The sequence below is a fragment of the Cupressus sempervirens genome, chromosome 7 (genome assembly GCF_028749045.1).
Source record: "Cupressus sempervirens isolate cs-2001-9-10 chromosome 7, ASM2874904v1, whole genome shotgun sequence".
In the NCBI taxonomy this organism is placed as follows: Eukaryota; Viridiplantae; Streptophyta; class Pinopsida; order Cupressales; family Cupressaceae; genus Cupressus; species Cupressus sempervirens.
In genome coordinates, this window is record NC_143124.1 from 177,594,457 (window position 1) to 177,613,717 (window position 19,261).

Sequence of the window (19,261 nt, forward strand, 5' to 3'; positions counted from 1 at the left end):
GCCACAACTTTCTTAATATCCACCGGCTCCCCCATGAAATCTGTATTAGGGTTTTCAATATAAGGCCTGATTTCCTCTGTCAGATATGTGAAAGATGCAAATCCCATCCTGTAATTCTTAAGCCATTCTTTGTCCCTCACATGGGTGTCCATGAAGGTATGATTTTGGAACCCTTCCCAGGCTGTGCTATTTCTAGGAACTTTCCAGCACTCTCTGCCCATGTTTGGGAGACACGATGATGTGTAAAGAAAAGCGTAGAGGACTAAGAAGATCGATGAAAGAGGGGTTTCTAGAGGTAGATATTCTGAGTGAAGAGGTTGGCTACTTGATGGGATGTCACTTCCAAATGACTGGGTGCAGAAGCATAGGAGTAGGAACTCCAATAACTCCATCTCCTCCCGATTCATTTGCTTTGGGCACACTTTTCTAATGGTAAAAGTGCACTTAACTAGGATGATCTTCGATGAAGAATAATGGATTCCTCTTTTTTGCTCTATTATATATTGGGGACTCACATAAAGAAGAGTCCATACATGTGTTTTCAATTAAAACCACATAGAAGCATCCATGTCTTCATGGGTTCCACTATTTGCCAGTGCTCGTCTCTTCATAATCTATCATTCTACTTCTAGAAGTTGCTTCCCCTAAATTTTTCAAGCAATCAGGTGGACTGTATACTGATTCATGAATGCACAGCCCTATCTTATAGCCAGCATCCATGAATTACTCTAATCATTCTCTTCGTACTCCATCATTCCAAATACTGGATTCCAATAACCTATTGCCTGATTTATATCCCTTAATATTGTTGGGGAAGGTGGATCCCATAAATTTCTCCTTGTGGACATGGGCTCTTAGCCAAAAGAATATACTAGCGTTAACAGAGAGGGTAAACATTTAGGGATACATGGCCTTCAAACAGAGAAATCACTAATTGATAGCATGGCTGTTCTGTTGAGAATTTAAAATTCAGCCCACCAGGAGCTTGAAATTAGATGCCAATCAAATCCGAGGGAAAAGATCTTCAATTTTCTCATTAGATAGCTGATTTTGTACTCCAGTCTTCGTTGTGAGGCTGCAGAATAAAGAAAATAATGCCAAGTTGATGAATTTGAAGCTCCAAAACATATTAAGGGTTTTTCCAGATTGTTTTGAAGTGTCATTTTGCTTTATTTTCCTTAAAAATAATCATCTTTTCTACCGTGGGTGGAGCTTGGGAAATCTTACTATCTACTGCATCGTTGTTTGGTTGATCATGATCTATTCTTGTTGCCATCTTACGGATCATGGGTACTACTTTAGATGCAAGGTAGATCCAATAGTTGTATAAAGATGGTTGTTGATCAAGGCATTGGATACTAGAATATACTAATGACAATATGTAGGTCAGGCGTTTGGCCTAAGGAATTTGCATCTAGGAATAAGAAATTTAGATTGACGGCAGGTGCAGAATTAGAACCCAATGCGAGGTTCTCAGCCCTTTCTGTGCTCTAGAATATCTTGATACTTCCTAATTTGAAGTTGGTTGGCTTATTGAAAAAATAATTTACTTCTGGATTTTGAGCAATTAGCATATAAGAAAGAAGCAAGCAATTTTATGAATGTCTCCACAGAGGAAAAAGAATAAAAGTAGTGAAATGTTCAAGAGGTAAAATTGTAGACAATCGGGCCAAGAGCAAAGTGAGACTTCGTTAGCATTTTTTTGCCATAGGAAAGAGGAAACTAGCTATTGCATTTTTGTGTGCAATAGGCAAAGATCAATTAGAGAAGATTTTGGTGTATTGTTTGTTTTATGTGTAGACTATATGTTGCTTATGCATACAAGGGTTGTAATGCAGAAGTGATAGTTTTATATTAACTATGCATTTGCTTATAGAGAGATTGATAAGAAAATATAGATAGATGCAAGACAAGACTATTATAGAAAGAGATAAGGAGACATTGATTGAACGAGTGTGTGTGTGAGAGAGAGAGGCGAGGGCTCAAGGGAAAGATAGATGTCTATATATAGAAGGAGATAAAGAGGGATTGGAAAATGATTCGGAGGTAAATAGAGATATTGTAACGCCCCGCCAAGGGGTCCAAAAGAATTAACCTAAAGTTTTAACTAAGTTTGCCAAACATTTTTTTTTTTAAGAATAACATACACATCAATCATAAAGTAGCGAAAGCAACAACATACAATCACACAGAAGCAAACATAAAACATTACATTCCTTAAGGATTCCAAGACGTTCAATCACATTTAAATTTAATTAATACTATATCATAGGAGAACAATGCAAAGGTAACATTTAGCGGGCTAGAAAGTACAAAATTAATACTAGGAATACTAGAGTGACAGGACCAAATCCAATATCTGATTTACTATAGAGGGACTGGAGAGAAGCTGGCATAATAAGCCCAGTGAAAAATCAAGGACACTGTGGATCTTGCTGGACATTCAGGTTTGCACAATTTTACATTTCTAATTTTTCCTCTAATGGAACCCATTGAGGATAATTTTTCTATGAATACGTGAAGAGACTTCTGACTGAGGATAATTTGATCTCTCCGGTGGATGGGCAAGCTTTAATGGGCAACCTTTAAGGTGTTTCTCCTAATATTACTTAGATGCAAGTGTTTGTATGAACTGTTATTCATAAAACATGGATCCATGAAGTTGACTCAAAATTTTATAAGGTTCAATTCTTATAACAATATTATAATAATTGAATTTTTGATATTAAGAGAGGGGTTGTTTAATCACAAGGTTGACTTCGAACTGTTTGTCCATCTCTTAAGTCAGCCTCATTTTGGTTGTTTTTAAAATAAAAAAATAATATCACAATAAAGTTGATCTATTCTTATTTAAATGTTAATGTTACAGCACCACTGGAGTTCTTGAGGCTGCCTATAAACAGGCTACAGGAAAGTCTGTGAACCTGTCTGAACAATAGTTAATTTACTGTGCTGGAAACTTCAACAACTTTGGTTGCAATGGTAGCTTGCTGTCCCAAACATTTGAGTATATTAAATACAATGGTGGGCTAGATACTGAAGAGGCTTATCCTTACATGGCTGAAGATGGCGTCTGTAAATATGATGTCAAAAGTGTTGGTGCAAAGCTTCAGATTATGTGAACATTACTGAGGTAATTATCCATTATCATCTTAATTACAACCAAAACTTATATTCTGGAATCGTTGTCTTAGAATACAATACTAATACCAAAAAGTCATATGCAGTTTTATCTAAAAACTCAAAATTAGGATATAAGTCAATTAATGGATTTGTGCTCATTTACAGGGAGATGAAGAAGAACTTAAATAGGTTGTAGGTGTAATTTGTCCTGTTAGTGTGGCAATCCAAGCAACTCAAGAAATTGCATTTTACAAGTGAGGGGTCTACACAAGTACACACTGCACTCAAGGACCCATGGTACGTATAGAGCACACTATTGTTAGTTTGCAAGCAATTATAATTTAGTGAAGCTGTATATGAACTAGATTGTGTGATGGGTTTTTAATTATCTATAGAGTTCTTTTTGAAATAAGAAAGTGATTGATCTCGTACTGATGGTTATGGTCTGGAATTGTCTCACATTCTGATCTAGGGACAGTTTCATCGAATTCAGAGACTCTGAAAATCTTTTATCTTTGATTAGTTTTAATTATTAAGCTTGAATAGACAAGATTTTGAATTTGAGTAATGTGTTTAGAAAAATATGAATTATTTAAATATACAATTTATAGAAATAGATAAAAGTAAAAAAATTAAGAGTTTTTTTTATCAATTTTTTTTTTCTACAATTTATAATGATTATTGTTACTGTCTATAAACTTGATTGTACGTATTCTTTTGTATTGACACTTTTAATCATATTCATGATCTAACATCAGATTTTGTAGATATCATGAATAGAAAACTTGATATAATTCTTAAGATTAATACAAGAAAGAACACAATACAAGAAATATGAAGAAATTTTATTGAATAAAGAGAAAAAAATAAAAGATAAAGATAAAAGAATTTCAGTTCAAAGGAGTTGACTAGGAAGGAAACTTGTTTGTGGTTGTAGGACATAAACCATGTTGTACTACAATATGACATTAATTGCTAAGTATTTTTACTATATATGCTCTTGTTGCACAGAGATTTCTTGATTATACATTTCTCCTCATTCAACATTTTAAATGATTTACTAGGAGATCTACTTGGACATCGTTTGGGAATAAATAGTATAGAGTGATGTGAATTTGGCATGATTTTTGAGAGTTGAACTATCTTTACATTGTTGTTTCTGGCATTGCCTCTTACTGTGCAAGTTTTTGGATGCAGTTATATTACCTATTGAGAATAATGTTCCTATCAACCTATCTTAGTGGTGAGATGCCTTGTAAGTACTATTAAAATAAGGGACTCTATCAATGGCTAGTGCTTGGCTGCAAAGGTTGGGTCATTTATTTGAGAAGATAGATAGAATATCGGTCATTTAACCCAATTGTTGTTCTTCCTATTTTGCAGGATGCATAATCCTTTATCCAACATGTCATGAATGGCAATTTGAAGGCTTTGTTAAAAAAAAACTATCCAATTCGCAAAACGGTTGTAAGGAGTACAATCAGTAAAGAGCTGATTTGGTGATTTCTTTATCTCATGGTGAGTTCTTTACACTTGGCAACTTGTGTTAATTTTTGCATCAAATGTTTATGATTTAACAAACCCCTGCACATGTATTATCTTTTTTATCAGACCTAGTTATTTCCTATAATGTCCCATCCATATCTCCTTTTACTTATGTATGGCCCTTAATTCCTCTAATCCATGAATACTACAACAAATATCCTTTTATTTAAAAAAAATTCTGGGTCATGTTTAAACATTGCATTTTAATCTTTGATTTTTTAATAAAGTTTTCTATTTTAATCAAATATTGTACAAACTTTTCTAATATAGTCTACCTATTAGTATCATTCAATTGAACAAATACAAACTTATAATGTAATGGTTAAACAAATCCAAAATTTATGAAGATAATATTATATGTTCAAATGTTGATTAATTCACCTATGATATTCGTTATAAATTGTTGGTTGTTTGATTTTGTTTGAAGTATCAACACAAAGAAATAGGAGTGTTGACATCCTCTGCACCTGTCTCATACTTTGGCCATATAAAATCTCTAGACATCTTTGCAGAGATTCTTCGTAGTCTTTGAAGTAAGTCTTCCAACATTTCTTTCAGCAAAGTCTATTCTTTTGTCATATATTTCTATTTAGATAGAATACTTAAATTTTGACCAAGGATTTTCTCATAACATGGGAGACATTCATTTCTAAAGGAGATATGTGATAAATATTCCTCATGTCATTCCCAATCAAAGAGAAAAAGCACTGACCCAAGCTTGTTATGATGTATCTAGGAAAAATATAGTGTCTAGTCTCACAATTCTTCCATCACACCCCGTTAAAAAAATCAACTAGCTTTCAAGGTTATTGCAAGCTATAGTGGCTAGGAATGTCTCCTCTTCTAGCCCAATAAAGTGCCTACCCAACAATAACTTAAATAACTAAATGCTCTCTTGGGGTTGTTTGCAGTTTGGTCGATTCATGGGAAGTGAGCTCTCCAACATAAAGACTTCCATACACTGGGCCACATAATATCTTCTCAATACTATTGCTCACGTAAGCACCATATTTGTTGAGGTATAAACTGTGTTAATGCTTTCACTCATAAATTACTATCTTTGTCTCAAGTGGGTTTATACATTATTGAGGTTTGTATGAACTTATGCAGGTCAGAGATCCTTACAATGACCACAAATGCTGGTAGAGGCTAGAGGATATGGACACTATCAGATCTTATAAAATTAATGGCTAAAATCTAGGCTTAGATGTTGCATCCCTTGTGTTCTATAGAACACATCCTTCCTTTTCTAGGAGGCTCCTTCATGCTTCCATCATGGTAAATTTTAGTAGCTTCATGAATTCAATCTTACTAAATTCTATGTTTTGTTGGGTACCTCATCAACCTCCTTATTCTAGATTTTTTATTTCGCTGATAAACTCAGAGGACCTTATAGTAACTTGTTTAAGTCTGCAGTCTGTCCATTCTATTGCTCTTCTTTTGGGTTAGAAGTAAATGTAAATAAATGTGGTATGCTTTCAGATTATACTGTAGCAAAAATTTAGTTGAATTGATTTTCTTGGGTATTCTCTTAGGATGAATCGTTGTGGGTTGCTAAGTGGATATATAAAGCAATAAAAAGTACCAAATATTTGATCTACATATGACTACAGTTTTAGAGCTCATTAATTGTTTTGCTCCCTTCTTGTGTCTCTTATTTGCAAAAGCTTAGACTTAATTTTTCTTTTTAAAATGGTGCTAGCTCAATGGACGAGCACCTGCATTACGAGCAAGGGATGGTGGTTCAATTCCATCGTACCTTAACATGAATTAATTAATTATATTTTAGTTTATAATAAATAATATGATTGCTTTAATTTATTAATTTGTTCTATCTTCTATCTAATCATCTTAAGAAAGACAATAAGTGAAATTAAAGACATGAATATATCTATAAAGACAAATTAAAATTGTCTCTAAGAGACAATAATAGTGTTGTTCCTTATTGTCTTTAGAAGACAATAATTTACGACAATAGTTTAAGACACTCACTTAAAGACAATATGTAAGACAATACCCAACTTTTTTTTTGTCTTGAATTATGACAATTCGCTTAAAAATTGTCTCTAATATTGTCTTAAAACCCCCCTTCATGTTGTAGTGGCTATTCCGGGTTTGCTATTCCAGGAATACAAAAATGGAATACGTATTCCTATTCTTTGTTTGGTTCACCCAGAATTTGATAGGGAATATGTATAACCTATGTTTGGTTGTGCAAAAGCAGATTAGGAATAAGGTTATTTTTTATTGTTATTTAATATTTTTTCCATTATACATTTGAATGAGTTAGACTACTTTTACTTGATTTTATTTTATTTTTTATGTTTTTCAATTTTTACAATGTAAGTCACAAAGATCACATATACTCTCCAACATGAGAACCTTATGGCCTTTTATCATTTGCGAAATGGTTGTCCAGCCAACGAAATGTTTGGTTAATGTCATTTTTAAATTATTTTAAAATTATCATAACACTTCTATTGTAATTTTAAATAATAACAAATGGTAGATTTGGTCGGCTGCATAATAAACGTTGCCTATCATTTGTGCATAACCTATAATATAATAAATATTAATAAGGTAATAAATAAATTGTTGAAATGATTTTTTGAAAGATCATTAGTCGTCATAATATTTGTAAGTAAGATTCAAACTTCATTAACGCATTATAGTTATTCTTCTATTAATAAAATTATTTTAAAAACACTATTTTTCCATTGTGAAACTTTTTTCTTCCTTATGAAAAATAAAATCCTCCATTAAATACTTTTAAATAAAAAATCATTCTTTCCAATGTAACAAATTCTTAATCAAAACTCAACTCTCCAAAATCAATTGAAATAGTAATGAAACTAATATAATTTATTCATCATTTTAATAAAATTAGTCACCAAAATACGATTAGAAACAAGTTTCAAACAATAAAATAGTCAAATTGTTATTAAATATGTCCACCATTTCTATTCAAAATCATAAAATAAATTACAATAGTTGCTTGGGCTTTTAATGTCATTTACGCATATGGTCCCAAAAGACTACTACAATTGAAACAATTATAATTCCCAACGCGCCTCCCAACATGCCTCGAAGAAACATGTTTTCACTCTCTCGGATCTTGCACAACTTGCACTCAGTACTTTCATGTGCTACGGATTTGGATACGACAGATGTTGGGGGCCCCTGATTGACCCATTGGAAGAAATTACAACCACCATCCCCCTGCAATACAAATTCTAAATTAGTAGCATCTAGAACAATTAGTTGGTTCAAAAATGTAAGTTCATACAACAAAAATTAGTAATAACCTTTCTTGAGTTTGGACAAGAATAAAATTTACGTTCTGGGTTATCCTTAGTATGCGAAGTCTTCACTACTACTCCAGCGCCACACTCGCACACTGGTAAATTTAAATCCATCAAACCTATATAAAATACGAACAAATACAAATAAAATTAAACATTCAATTAGCAAGTATTATAATAAGGATAGTGAGGATAAATGGTTGAAACATTCAATTAGTCATGACCCAACATATAAGACCTCAAATCAAGAGAGTCAAACAAAAAAACCATTTATTTTTTAGCTGAACATCAATGATAGCAATAGACCTCAAAGGAGCCCCACTTTGTTGGCAAATGAGAAATGGCAAATTGTTCAACTAATTTCTCTCTTTCTCTTGTATTTGCATGAGGAATGAAACTATCCCATAAAGCTAACATGAATTGATACCTGACAAAGGAGATGACTACAATTTTGGAACTTTGTTTGTATTCAAAAGAAATATTGTACATAAGAAAACATAAAAATGGCACTGATAAAGAATTTTGATATTATAGTGAGTTGATAACATCATGAAACCTGAAACCAGCAACATGCATTCAAGCTATGACCTCCAACAACTCTAACCAAAATTCAAATTAAAGAAAATAAGAGAAAATTATCATGTAAAGAAAAAGCGTCAAGATATAATTTCTCAACTAGGGAGACTAAATAACCAGGAATAAATATGTAGTAACAACATATGATGTTGTTCAAACCTTGTCTTAGAACTAATGACAATGATTACATACCAAATATTGTTGTGATCATGCATGTCATAATTCATAAACTGTAGAGACAATATTTTAAACAAAAAAATTATTTCAAAACCAGAAGCAAAACACACAAACAGGATGCAAAAAGTTGTCATGTTGTATTTTAAATGATATGCCAGTCATAATTAATAAACTATAGAGGCAATTTTTTAAACAGAAATTTTATTTCAACACCAAAAGCACGGTGCAAAAATAGGATGTAAAATGGTGTCATCATGCAATTTTAAATGAACAAATAAGCTATCATTTATTTATGCTATGGTGTGTTTAGTTTTCTCATAGTGCTGGATGTATTGCGAGCAATCAAAAGATAGGTTACTTGGTTGCCTACTAAGGCCTTTTCCCTCACTGTTGTAACAGTGCAAATAATAGTTTGGTGCACCAGTATAAGTGAGAAAGAAGTCAGTGTGAATGAGTCGGTTGTCCTTCATCAGTTTGTCCTTAGTGGGAAAGTTATTGTGTGTGTTTTTATTGGTTATTTGCTCCCTGGAATGGCTTCTCCAAGTGTGACAACGTTTCTAGTGTTAGGATTGAGTATATGCATCCAAATCACTTCTGAACTACTCATTTTTCATTAGCATCATAATGTTATCCCCAAAGAATTGGACATCAATTTGCAACAACAAGCCAACGTATGAGGACTAAACAATGAATTATAAATCAGAAACTAATCTACAATGAAGACATAAATTATGATGGTGAGATATGATTATTTCCATAGCTATAAAAGTCATAAATTTTTGATTGAGAGTGAGGGATTTCTGCCTCTTGATATGAATTACAACAGATTCAATCCTGGCCTGCATTACTGCACATGACTTGAATGGGCTTATGAGATCAAATCACAAAGATAATCCATCGCTTCCGCAAGTGAAAGAATTTGTAGTGAGGTGACTATCTCAGGTGGTAGATAAACAATCTAGATATCTAATATTTACAGCTATAGTTTTTATTGTCTGATTGTAATAATTGGTTATCTGTTCACATAAAAACTGTAACTATATAATTATCTATTCTAGATTGTTACAATTGTAACTATCTCAGGTGACAGGTAAACAATCTAGATATTTAATATTTACAGCTACACTATTTTATGTTATAATTAAAAAAATTCATAAGTAAATTTAAATAGTTAAATACAAACAATAATAATACTGAGAATCTTTTTCTATTATAATTATAGTTTTGGATCTAACTGCATCAGTCATTTTTAAAATCTATAAATCATAGTCATTTTAATTCAGCACCAAGGAAATTTCAAATTTGGTTTGCATGAAAATTCTAAAGTTCTAGTGTCATCAAGGATATTCACAATCAATAGCTTGTCAATATTTTGCAAAGTATGAACTACCATAATGTGGAAATATGGTGAGATATGATTATTTCCATAGATATGATTATAAATTATAAGTAAAATGTGTACCAAAATTATAGATAAAAGTCACTGTTCATAGCTATAAAAGTCGCACATCATACATATTCTAAGAAGCGACAATTTAATGGCATGAGGTTTGATAAAATTAAGAGGCAAATAATAATTGTTAAAGTGGATTAATCAATGAAGTTTTAACAGCTATTAATTAAATGGAGAGACACTTTTTTATGTTTGAAAAGTAACACCTATAATATAATGGGCAGAAAATGAAAATAAGTTCTAGGAATCTGACATGTATGGCTGATAAATATTACCACAGTGCTCAACAAAATGTGAACACTCAATATAGAGTGCTAAATAGTTCTAAAGAAAACTGAAGATAATATAAAATACTAATTTCCTCATCCCTGAGAATATTACAATCCTCCAAATTTATATCTAATATAAGCTTCCCTCGCTGCGTCATCCATCCGTAAGAACCAAATAGCTCTTGTTGGTTCTTGCATAAAATGATTAGATGCGATAGTCATAGTCTCTTGACTGATTTCGGGGATGGCTTTCAAGGTAGCAAACAAATCTGCAGCTTCTTTTTTAGTATCCTCTTTATCAAATTTGATGGTGTGTGACTGTTTGATTCCCTCCCGTATCTCATGGATGCTTTTAGATATAACATCCAAAGAAGCAGCCATGCTTGCCTTCCTCCTCTTCGGCCTCCTTGTCGTTGGTGTTGAAGGAATGCTTCTAGTGGATGCACTGGACTGATTCGACTGAATGAAATCTTCATCCAAATCAACAGCATCGTTCACAGGCATATTCAAATCATCATCATCATCATCTAGATCAATAGCATCATCATAAAGGTTACCATCTTCAACATCTTGTGGTGTTCCGGCTACACTTCCTTCCGCTATGTCATTTCCCACTATGATAGCTAGATCATTAAAATAGTTGAATGACTGCCTCCTATACACTCTTGCAGTTCTGAATTCTTTTCTCTATACATGTTGTCAAAATTAAATAATTAGATATTTTTTATGCCATTAGTATTGAAAAAAAATTTGAAGAGGACATTACCTTCAAAAGTTCATCCCACACACTATCTTCAGCATCCACACATTGAGTTACCTCATTCCAAGCAAAGCCACTAGTATTTCATAACTCCTTCATTATCCTATACCCCGTCTTCCATGTTTTCAACTTATTTCTAAAATTATCTTTTCCAAGGTTCAATTACAACTCTTGATTGAATCTCCTCTCGATAGCACTCCATGCTTCTCTGCGAAAACCTCCTTCACCTTTCCTTCCTAGATTGACTTGCTCAAGGAGCAAATCCAACAATTTTCTCTCCATTTCTTTAGTCCATACAATTTTTGGATTTATAGACGAAGTTGGAGTAGAAACAAGTGTAGTAGCAACAGGGGTGGCAGTGGGGGGCATATTAACCTCCTCGTGTATGCTCATCAAATGATTTGTGAACAACATATTGCTGCAATAGGCAACTATTATATTGCTGGAAAACATCCATAAAATAAAAGTGCACATTATATATTGTCAACAACAACTAAAAATATATATCACCAAATATCAACCGTACTCTGAAATAACCCCTCAACAAACCTATTTATTCATTCACATGGACTAATTATTCGGTACAAGTAAAATGTTTTTCTGATAACAACTGTGTGGAGATTTATCAGAGTTTGAGAATGAGCCAAAGACTGTTGTTGCAAAGACTAAATAACAGGAGGCTTTCAAATGTGTTGGGACTTTTATTAAATCAGCAGCCACAATGCCCCCAACTCTACATATACAACACTGCGGACAGGGTAATTCCTGTAGAATTTGTGGAAGCATTTATTGAAAAGCAAAGAAAGCAGGGCACAAAGTGAGGGCTTGCAATTTTGAACTATCACCCCATGCTATAAATAATCTAATAAACTTAGCTGATTTTATTCCATAGTGTCTATTTAAAGGAATGCCCTTGACTTTCAATATTATTTTTCCATAATGACATCTTCCGTAATCTTATACATGATCTGTGTTTTCCTGAAAATATTGTGCTATTGTTTTTCTCTATTGGTCTATTTTGACTTGCAAGGTTAATCTACTATTTAGTCTTTTTCTTGAAGGATAACATTCCTTTTCTTTTTGTGTTATATTTCATATTTCATTTACCATGCAAAACCAAGGTAATAAAAAAGTATGTGTACAAATTTGTTTTGATCTATATGGCTTGGCCATGTTGTGCAATCACAATAAGTTTTTGAGTAGGATCTGATTTCTGTGGCCATATACAATTTTGCTTCAATAGAGCATCTTGTATGGTATTCGACTATTAGTTAAATAGAGCCTTAGCTCAAAATATTCACCACTCTCTATTCATTATAGGTTTTTCACAAGCAAATGTTGCATACTATATGGTTGTTTCAAATCTGATGATTCTGAACATGCATTGTTGCTTTAGATTACTTAGCAATGTTGTCCCTTTATATCTTTAGTATCTCTACAGGAGACAAAAGGAGAAATAGGTATTTTTAGAACAGATTGAGAATATCCATGAAAGGGGTTCACATTTTTCAGTCTCAATCTCTCTAGGTTGAGGTAACATAATACAAAAAAGTGTATTGTAAAATCCACCATAGAAATGGACCAGCTAAAAACATAAGTTCTTCGGCATTTGCAGTTTTACATACATGTAAATCCCCTATGGCTTAATGATCAAATTATATCATAGTATAAGTAGGCAGAGAATCAGTCTGATAGTTTGAAGCTCTATGTAATAGGATAGTTTTTCTTCTCCAACCAATCAAATAAACAGTTTGTAGGTCAAATTTGAAATTGTAGACAAGAGAATACAGGTATACAAATTTGGAAAGTAGAATTAGACAAGAGAATAGATGTATGCAAATTTGGGGGTCCTATGAATGTGGAGAGCAAAACATGGCAGTCAAGCAATGTGCATAAATCCTATGAATGGACCAAGTCCAAAGCATATAATAATGCAATCAAATCAAGCGCTGCCATTAAACCCAAATCAGTATATATAAATAAAAAATAGAATTTATACAGTACACAGGATGGAAATATAGTAGCAAACTTTATCACCTACGTATATCTTATTTGATTACAGTGTCAAAATTCCAAGCCTTGAGATAAACTATTAGTTTAGTCGAGAACAACCAATTGTTCAAACATCTCCCCTTCAATGGTCTCGTGTAAAACTAGCATCAAACATATTCTAAACTAGCATCTCTACTTAAGATCTCAGTTATAGTGAGAAATCAGTTTCAATGGAGTTTGTGTTGGTGAGCTCTACATCTGATATGGGGTAAGCTATCAAACCCATTCATTTAAGTTTCATTGCTATAGTTTTCTAATTTATTCATTTAAGATTGAATATAAACTAATTGTGTTGTTGTTGATAATGTATGAAGGTATGTGGATGGTAGTATGATAGTGGGAGGAGAAAATGATTGCAAGTGTGGGGCAAACTGGTCCTGTGACAATTGCACCTGCAAATGATCTCATGAATACATTCTCTGATACTTTAGTATATATAGGTTGCATGATGTTGTGCAAGATAAAGCATAAAATATATATAGATGCAACTCAAATGCAAACCATTGGTTAAGAAATAAAAGCAGATGAGAGGTGCATGTATGCAGTTGCCCTCTCATAAAAAGGGTGATTGCACTGCTAACAAACAGAATCAAGTGTTCAAAACAGAGCTTGAAGCATTGTTAAATTGAACAAATAGGTGAAAATTCAAATGATTGATTTTTACTTCTACAATTGTTAACAGAGCTTGAAGCATTGAGATTTTTTTTGAAATAGTGTTTTGAAAAAACTATACAAAGAAAATCTTATTACAAAACTTGAAGTATCTAGCTATTCAAAATTCTGCAATATCAAAAATCTACAGTATCTAGCTATTCAAAATTGAAATAGAATGTATCAATGCAAGTAAAATTATCAACTAATGCTGAGATCTATAGTCCTCCCACATCTTTTCTACTAGTTCATTTCGAAAATTTCCCCAATCATCTCTATCTTGTTGAGTCATCCCAAAAGTCTCAAGAATTGGGACATTTATCCCTCTACGATCAACTTCCTCTTCAATTTCCACTTCATGTGGAACACCGTCCTCGATCGTAATGAAATTGTGTAGTATGCAACATGCTAACACAATCTTTGTTTGAGTCATGATACTATAAGATGTCGCATGCCTCAAGATAGGAAAACGTTGCTTCAAAATACCAAATGTGCACTCAATCACATTCCTGAGAGAGGAGTGTCGGTGGTGAAATAGCTCGTGGGCATTGTTGATCGAGTTTGCTCTAGAAAACTCTTTTAGGTGGTATCATGTACACCAATAAGGGGCGAGAAATCCAGGAACATTTGGATAGCCAGCATCAACTAAATAGAATTTTCCTATACAAAAAAACAATAAATATTATGATTGAAATAACATAAACACTATGGTTTACAATAATGACTAAATAATCATTAGAAATATGATCAAATATACCAGGGGGGACTATTAATGAATCTGGTCTTGATAGAGCTGAAGCAAGAACACGACTATCTGCAGCTGAACCTTCCCAACTAGCAAGAACATATTGAAACTTGTAGTCAAAGGAACAAACACCCATTACATTTTGTGATAGGTTGCCTTTTCTATCACGGTATTTTTCTTGGTTGTCCACATCAATGGTAACTGGTATATGGGTCCCATCAATTACTCCAACACAATCCTAGAACATTAAAAATATTATAGACAAATATGTGACAATATACTCAAGCAAGAAAGTACATGAATCCAAGAGATTTACCTTGAAGTATAGATCAAAACGGTCCTTCCCAAGAATTTCTAGAGGGGTAGTTATGGAAGGGGGCAAAAAGTAATTGCCATGGAGCAATATGATTTCCTTCAAGACCTTGTGGAAGTGGCGACTCACAGTCTCTCCTGAGTGACCAAAGTTATGGCCAACCTTACAATTCCTTAAATTGTGGCCAAGGGTATCTAGGAACATGACTAGCTGTTCTTCCAATTTCATGTTTATCGTATCTTTAATGGTCCCTCTCTCCCTTAAAATATTGGCGAGTTTGAAAAAAGCTCCTCTACTCATGCGTATTTGGTCATGGCAATCTGTGTCATTAGAATATATAATACGTTTAAAAAAAGGACAAGCAGGTCTTGTTCGCTTGCATCGTTGTCTTCTAGCATCATCATAAGATGCTACTATGAGTACTGCTTGGGCTGCAAGCAAAACAATAAGTACACGCAAGAGAGTGATCTTCCTAACAATGCTTCCGTAAACTCTTTTATCAACAATAGGATCCATCGAACGCCCTATAAACACATATATAAATTTAATTTAGATTTCCATATTAATAAAGATGAGGAGAAGGGGAAAAAATGACATTCTCTCCATATCCTCAAAATTATCAGAGGTTAAGGGATGTTCCCAATTTTAGAAAATGCTCAAAGCAACCATGATGAACAAACTAGTGCCAAAGTTGGTAGTGCCAAATTCAAATGTTCTATAACATTTACCAGTACTCTTCACACAATAATCTCACCAATTAGATGCTTCTCTCTATTTTAGCATAAATTTCTATGTATCACATACACTGACATGCTAGTGAAACAAATAGCCAAAAAAAAATTATTTAAATAGTCTTAATATCACATTGGTGCTAAGTACCTGAAGAATCCGTGCAAGTGTGGCCTGGAACTTTTCAGTTGGCAGGTTGACAAGTTGTGGGAAAATGGGTAAGACCTAGAAAGGAAACAAACCAATGATATGAATATTCCCACTTTGAAGTACTACAACAATAAAAGGAAAATTCCATTAAAATAGATTGATAATCCACACTATAATTGAGCTTATACATCAGTTTCTGTGGTTGGGAATAATACCCAAGTATATAAATAACAATAGAAAAATGTAGATATTCCAAAAGTAGTGCATACAATTATAATTTATTAATGCCTACCATAAAATTTATTCACCTCCATATTTAATCATAGACCTTATGGATTTTCAAGATATGCATGGTGCTGATGAAGAACAATATGCTTTGCTTTTATCGTTAATAAGACTATTGAAATCACGACCACAACCAAACACATTATTAATAAGACTTAAACTGAAACCTGTTTTAAATGATGCATCATTGTCTTTTACCTAATAATAGATCACAAAATGCCATTTAAAGCATACTTTGATGTAAAAATCTCCAACGTAGTTCATACACTATTAAGTAGGAAGAGTGAAAATGGCAAAGTTGATCAATCCTCCTTGGCTCACTAGTTTTTGTGGTCATTTACAATCAGGAATGCAATCAGCACCACACATGTCTAAGCAGTACTTTTGATCACAATGCTAGGAGGCAAACATATGTTTATGCAGCAAATTGCAGATTAATGTGCAATTAAAGACATTTGTAAATACTCCTTATAGCATTACCTTCATTATCTTAAAGACCAAACTATATTAAACAATATATTCACATCATCTACTGATTCCAACAACCAAAGAAATTATAGAGCACTGAAATAGACAATCCATTATATTCCACAAAATGATTGTTTGCATTCTCAAGCTGTTTTTGCAGCCTCCTACAAATTCAACTAATTAAGGCATCACAGTCCAAGAATAAGATACAATATAATTTAGTTCTAATTCTTTCGGTTTTACTTGAAAATGACAATTGAAAACATATATAAAATCAAAGTTTTACACTTAATATGCACATGTACATTCAAACCATAGCCTTTCCTTGCCATTTTCGCAGATCATATAGCTAATGGACTACAAATTGTTTTGCTCTTTCAAAATTGGGAGCTTAGGATGGTTTTCTGATTTTTTTCTAGAATTGAAAAGCTAATGAGGGAATCTGTGCTCTTCTGATACACTAGTTACTAGTTTAGATTCTATGTCAATCTCAATTTCATTAAAAAAAAACTTTTGGAAGTTGTAGGCTTTATACCCACTTTTTTTTTTACTCTGCATCGTTCCCTACTAATCCCTACTTGAACTTATTCCAGAAGTTTGACTCATAATCCCTACTCAAACTTATTCCAGGAGTTTTAACAAACAGGGTGGAGATGTTGAGACCGAGGTGACATGGGAGGACCAATAGAATATCAATAAGTTTGGCAGGCTTAATAATAGGTTTCATGAACTGGAGGATGAGATCAAGGCTAAAAAGGTTAGTGTGACTTATTTGTAGAAAATCCCCTTAGGCTTCCTGGAATTTTTAGAATGAAATAATAGTGCTTTTATTCGTAGGGCATTGTTAATGCGGTGTTAACTTCAGGCAGGGGGATTGGCAACACAACATTAGAACCAGGCATATGATGGTCACTCTTTTTGGTTTTTCATTTTGTTTCTTGTGGCTGAATCATCTTAGTTTATCATTATTACTTTCAATACTAGAAATCAAGCCTTTGCCACATCATCAGCATCTCAGTCGTTAATTTTATTTCTGTTAAGAGATGGAGAAAATGGGAGCAAGATCATTGGGTTGGAACTTGGACGGTACAAAACTGAAAAATACACGAGGTAAATGGAAAAGGGGGGTTTCATACGTAGTAATATTTGGTTCTGTGGAGCCTATTTGATTATGGCATAAATATTACATGCATACATGTGTGTATGCTTATCTTATTTTAGAAGACACATATGTCTATGTCTGTATTGTAGAATACAGATGTGTCTCTATGTATGCCAATGCTTTTGTGTATAGCCTAAAGAAACAAGATAAATATCATGAATATGTTATTAAATATTTATATCTCTGTCTATTTATTCTGTTTGGAAATTGGACCACAGGCCAGGTTCTGAGTGAATGCACGAAGAACCTGCCTGTGACAAGATAGCTATTTTCAAAATAGTCTCAATTGAGTATAAGGGGCCCGTGGTTGGTACATAGGACTTGCATAGTGAAGTTGCTTCTTGTGTCTGTATTGGAGTAGATGGTGATTTTGATGATTTAAGTAAAAAATAATACGCTGATTTGCATTGATCATCTATGTGCAATTAAAGTAATGTCAACTGTTTTATATGTTTTATTGGTTTGTAGTTGACATTAAATAATGAATTTAATTTTGTAGACTTGTGCAACTTATGGTTCTATATTAATACATTTCTAGAAGTTCCTACATTCTTACCATCCAGAGCCAAAGACCAGGTCTATCCAGACAAGCCATGTAATCCACTCTTGCCTCCACCAAGACGCACCATTTCATTTTAAAAACAAACCCTGTTAACAACAACTCCCTAGAACTGTCACACATATTATACGCCATTGCAGTAAACCAGATTCCTGAGATACACCAAACAAAATGAAAATACAAGCACATGTACCAGCCTGGAGGTAAGTACCCAGCATCCACAATGCAGCATGATTACTGTGCATACATTGCATTCACTATTACAATGACATTTAATGATTCTGAAAAAACTCATATTGGGTGTTTGATATAGTTTTTATTTTTATATCACATATATCTTGTATGGCTGAACTCGATTGAACCTGTACAAAATATCAGCGAACTGCCAAACCCAAATCTTGGTTCATAAAGGCAACTGAGCTAGAATTGAAAAGCTTGTTTGGATTAAAGACTTTGTTGTCAAAAAAATGGCATTACTAGTGCTTGAAATTATAAACAAGATCTTTGCCATTTACAAAGACAAGAGTGATATTTGAATGAACTGGAACATCAAAATCTGAAGTGGAAACTAGATTTGAAGAAGGTAACACAAAATATATGAACAAAGATATTTATAAGATAGGTGAAGTTGTATAAAATGCTTTCATTATTATTGAAAAATGTAGTTAAAAATGTGATATGTATTATAGACCATAGGGTAAGTAGAGGCTTTCCCAAGAAGAGATAGATGCTGATTAAAGCCTATCCAAGGGCATACAGTCCTTAAGAATGCCAGAGCTATCTAGTTTTTTAGTTTGAGGACTAAAGACCCTCTGTAATTTCTTCTCCTCGCTGATCTCTTTTCCCATATGTGGGTGATTTTCTTTAGTCAAAATATCTTTAGGTTTCTTTTGGTGGTAGTAAGGTCAGGTCATAAGCATCAGTCCATGATGGATTGCATGA

The 19,261-nt window shown here is 33.2% G+C and overlaps 1 pseudogene; it reads left to right on the forward strand.

Annotated features, from left to right (window-relative positions):
• The first annotated feature begins 1,371 nt into the window (after positions 1 to 1,371).
• Positions 1,372 to 5,642, forward strand: LOC149546084 (thiol protease aleurain-like; annotated as a pseudogene).
• The last annotated feature ends 13,619 nt before the right edge of the window (positions 5,643 to 19,261 follow it).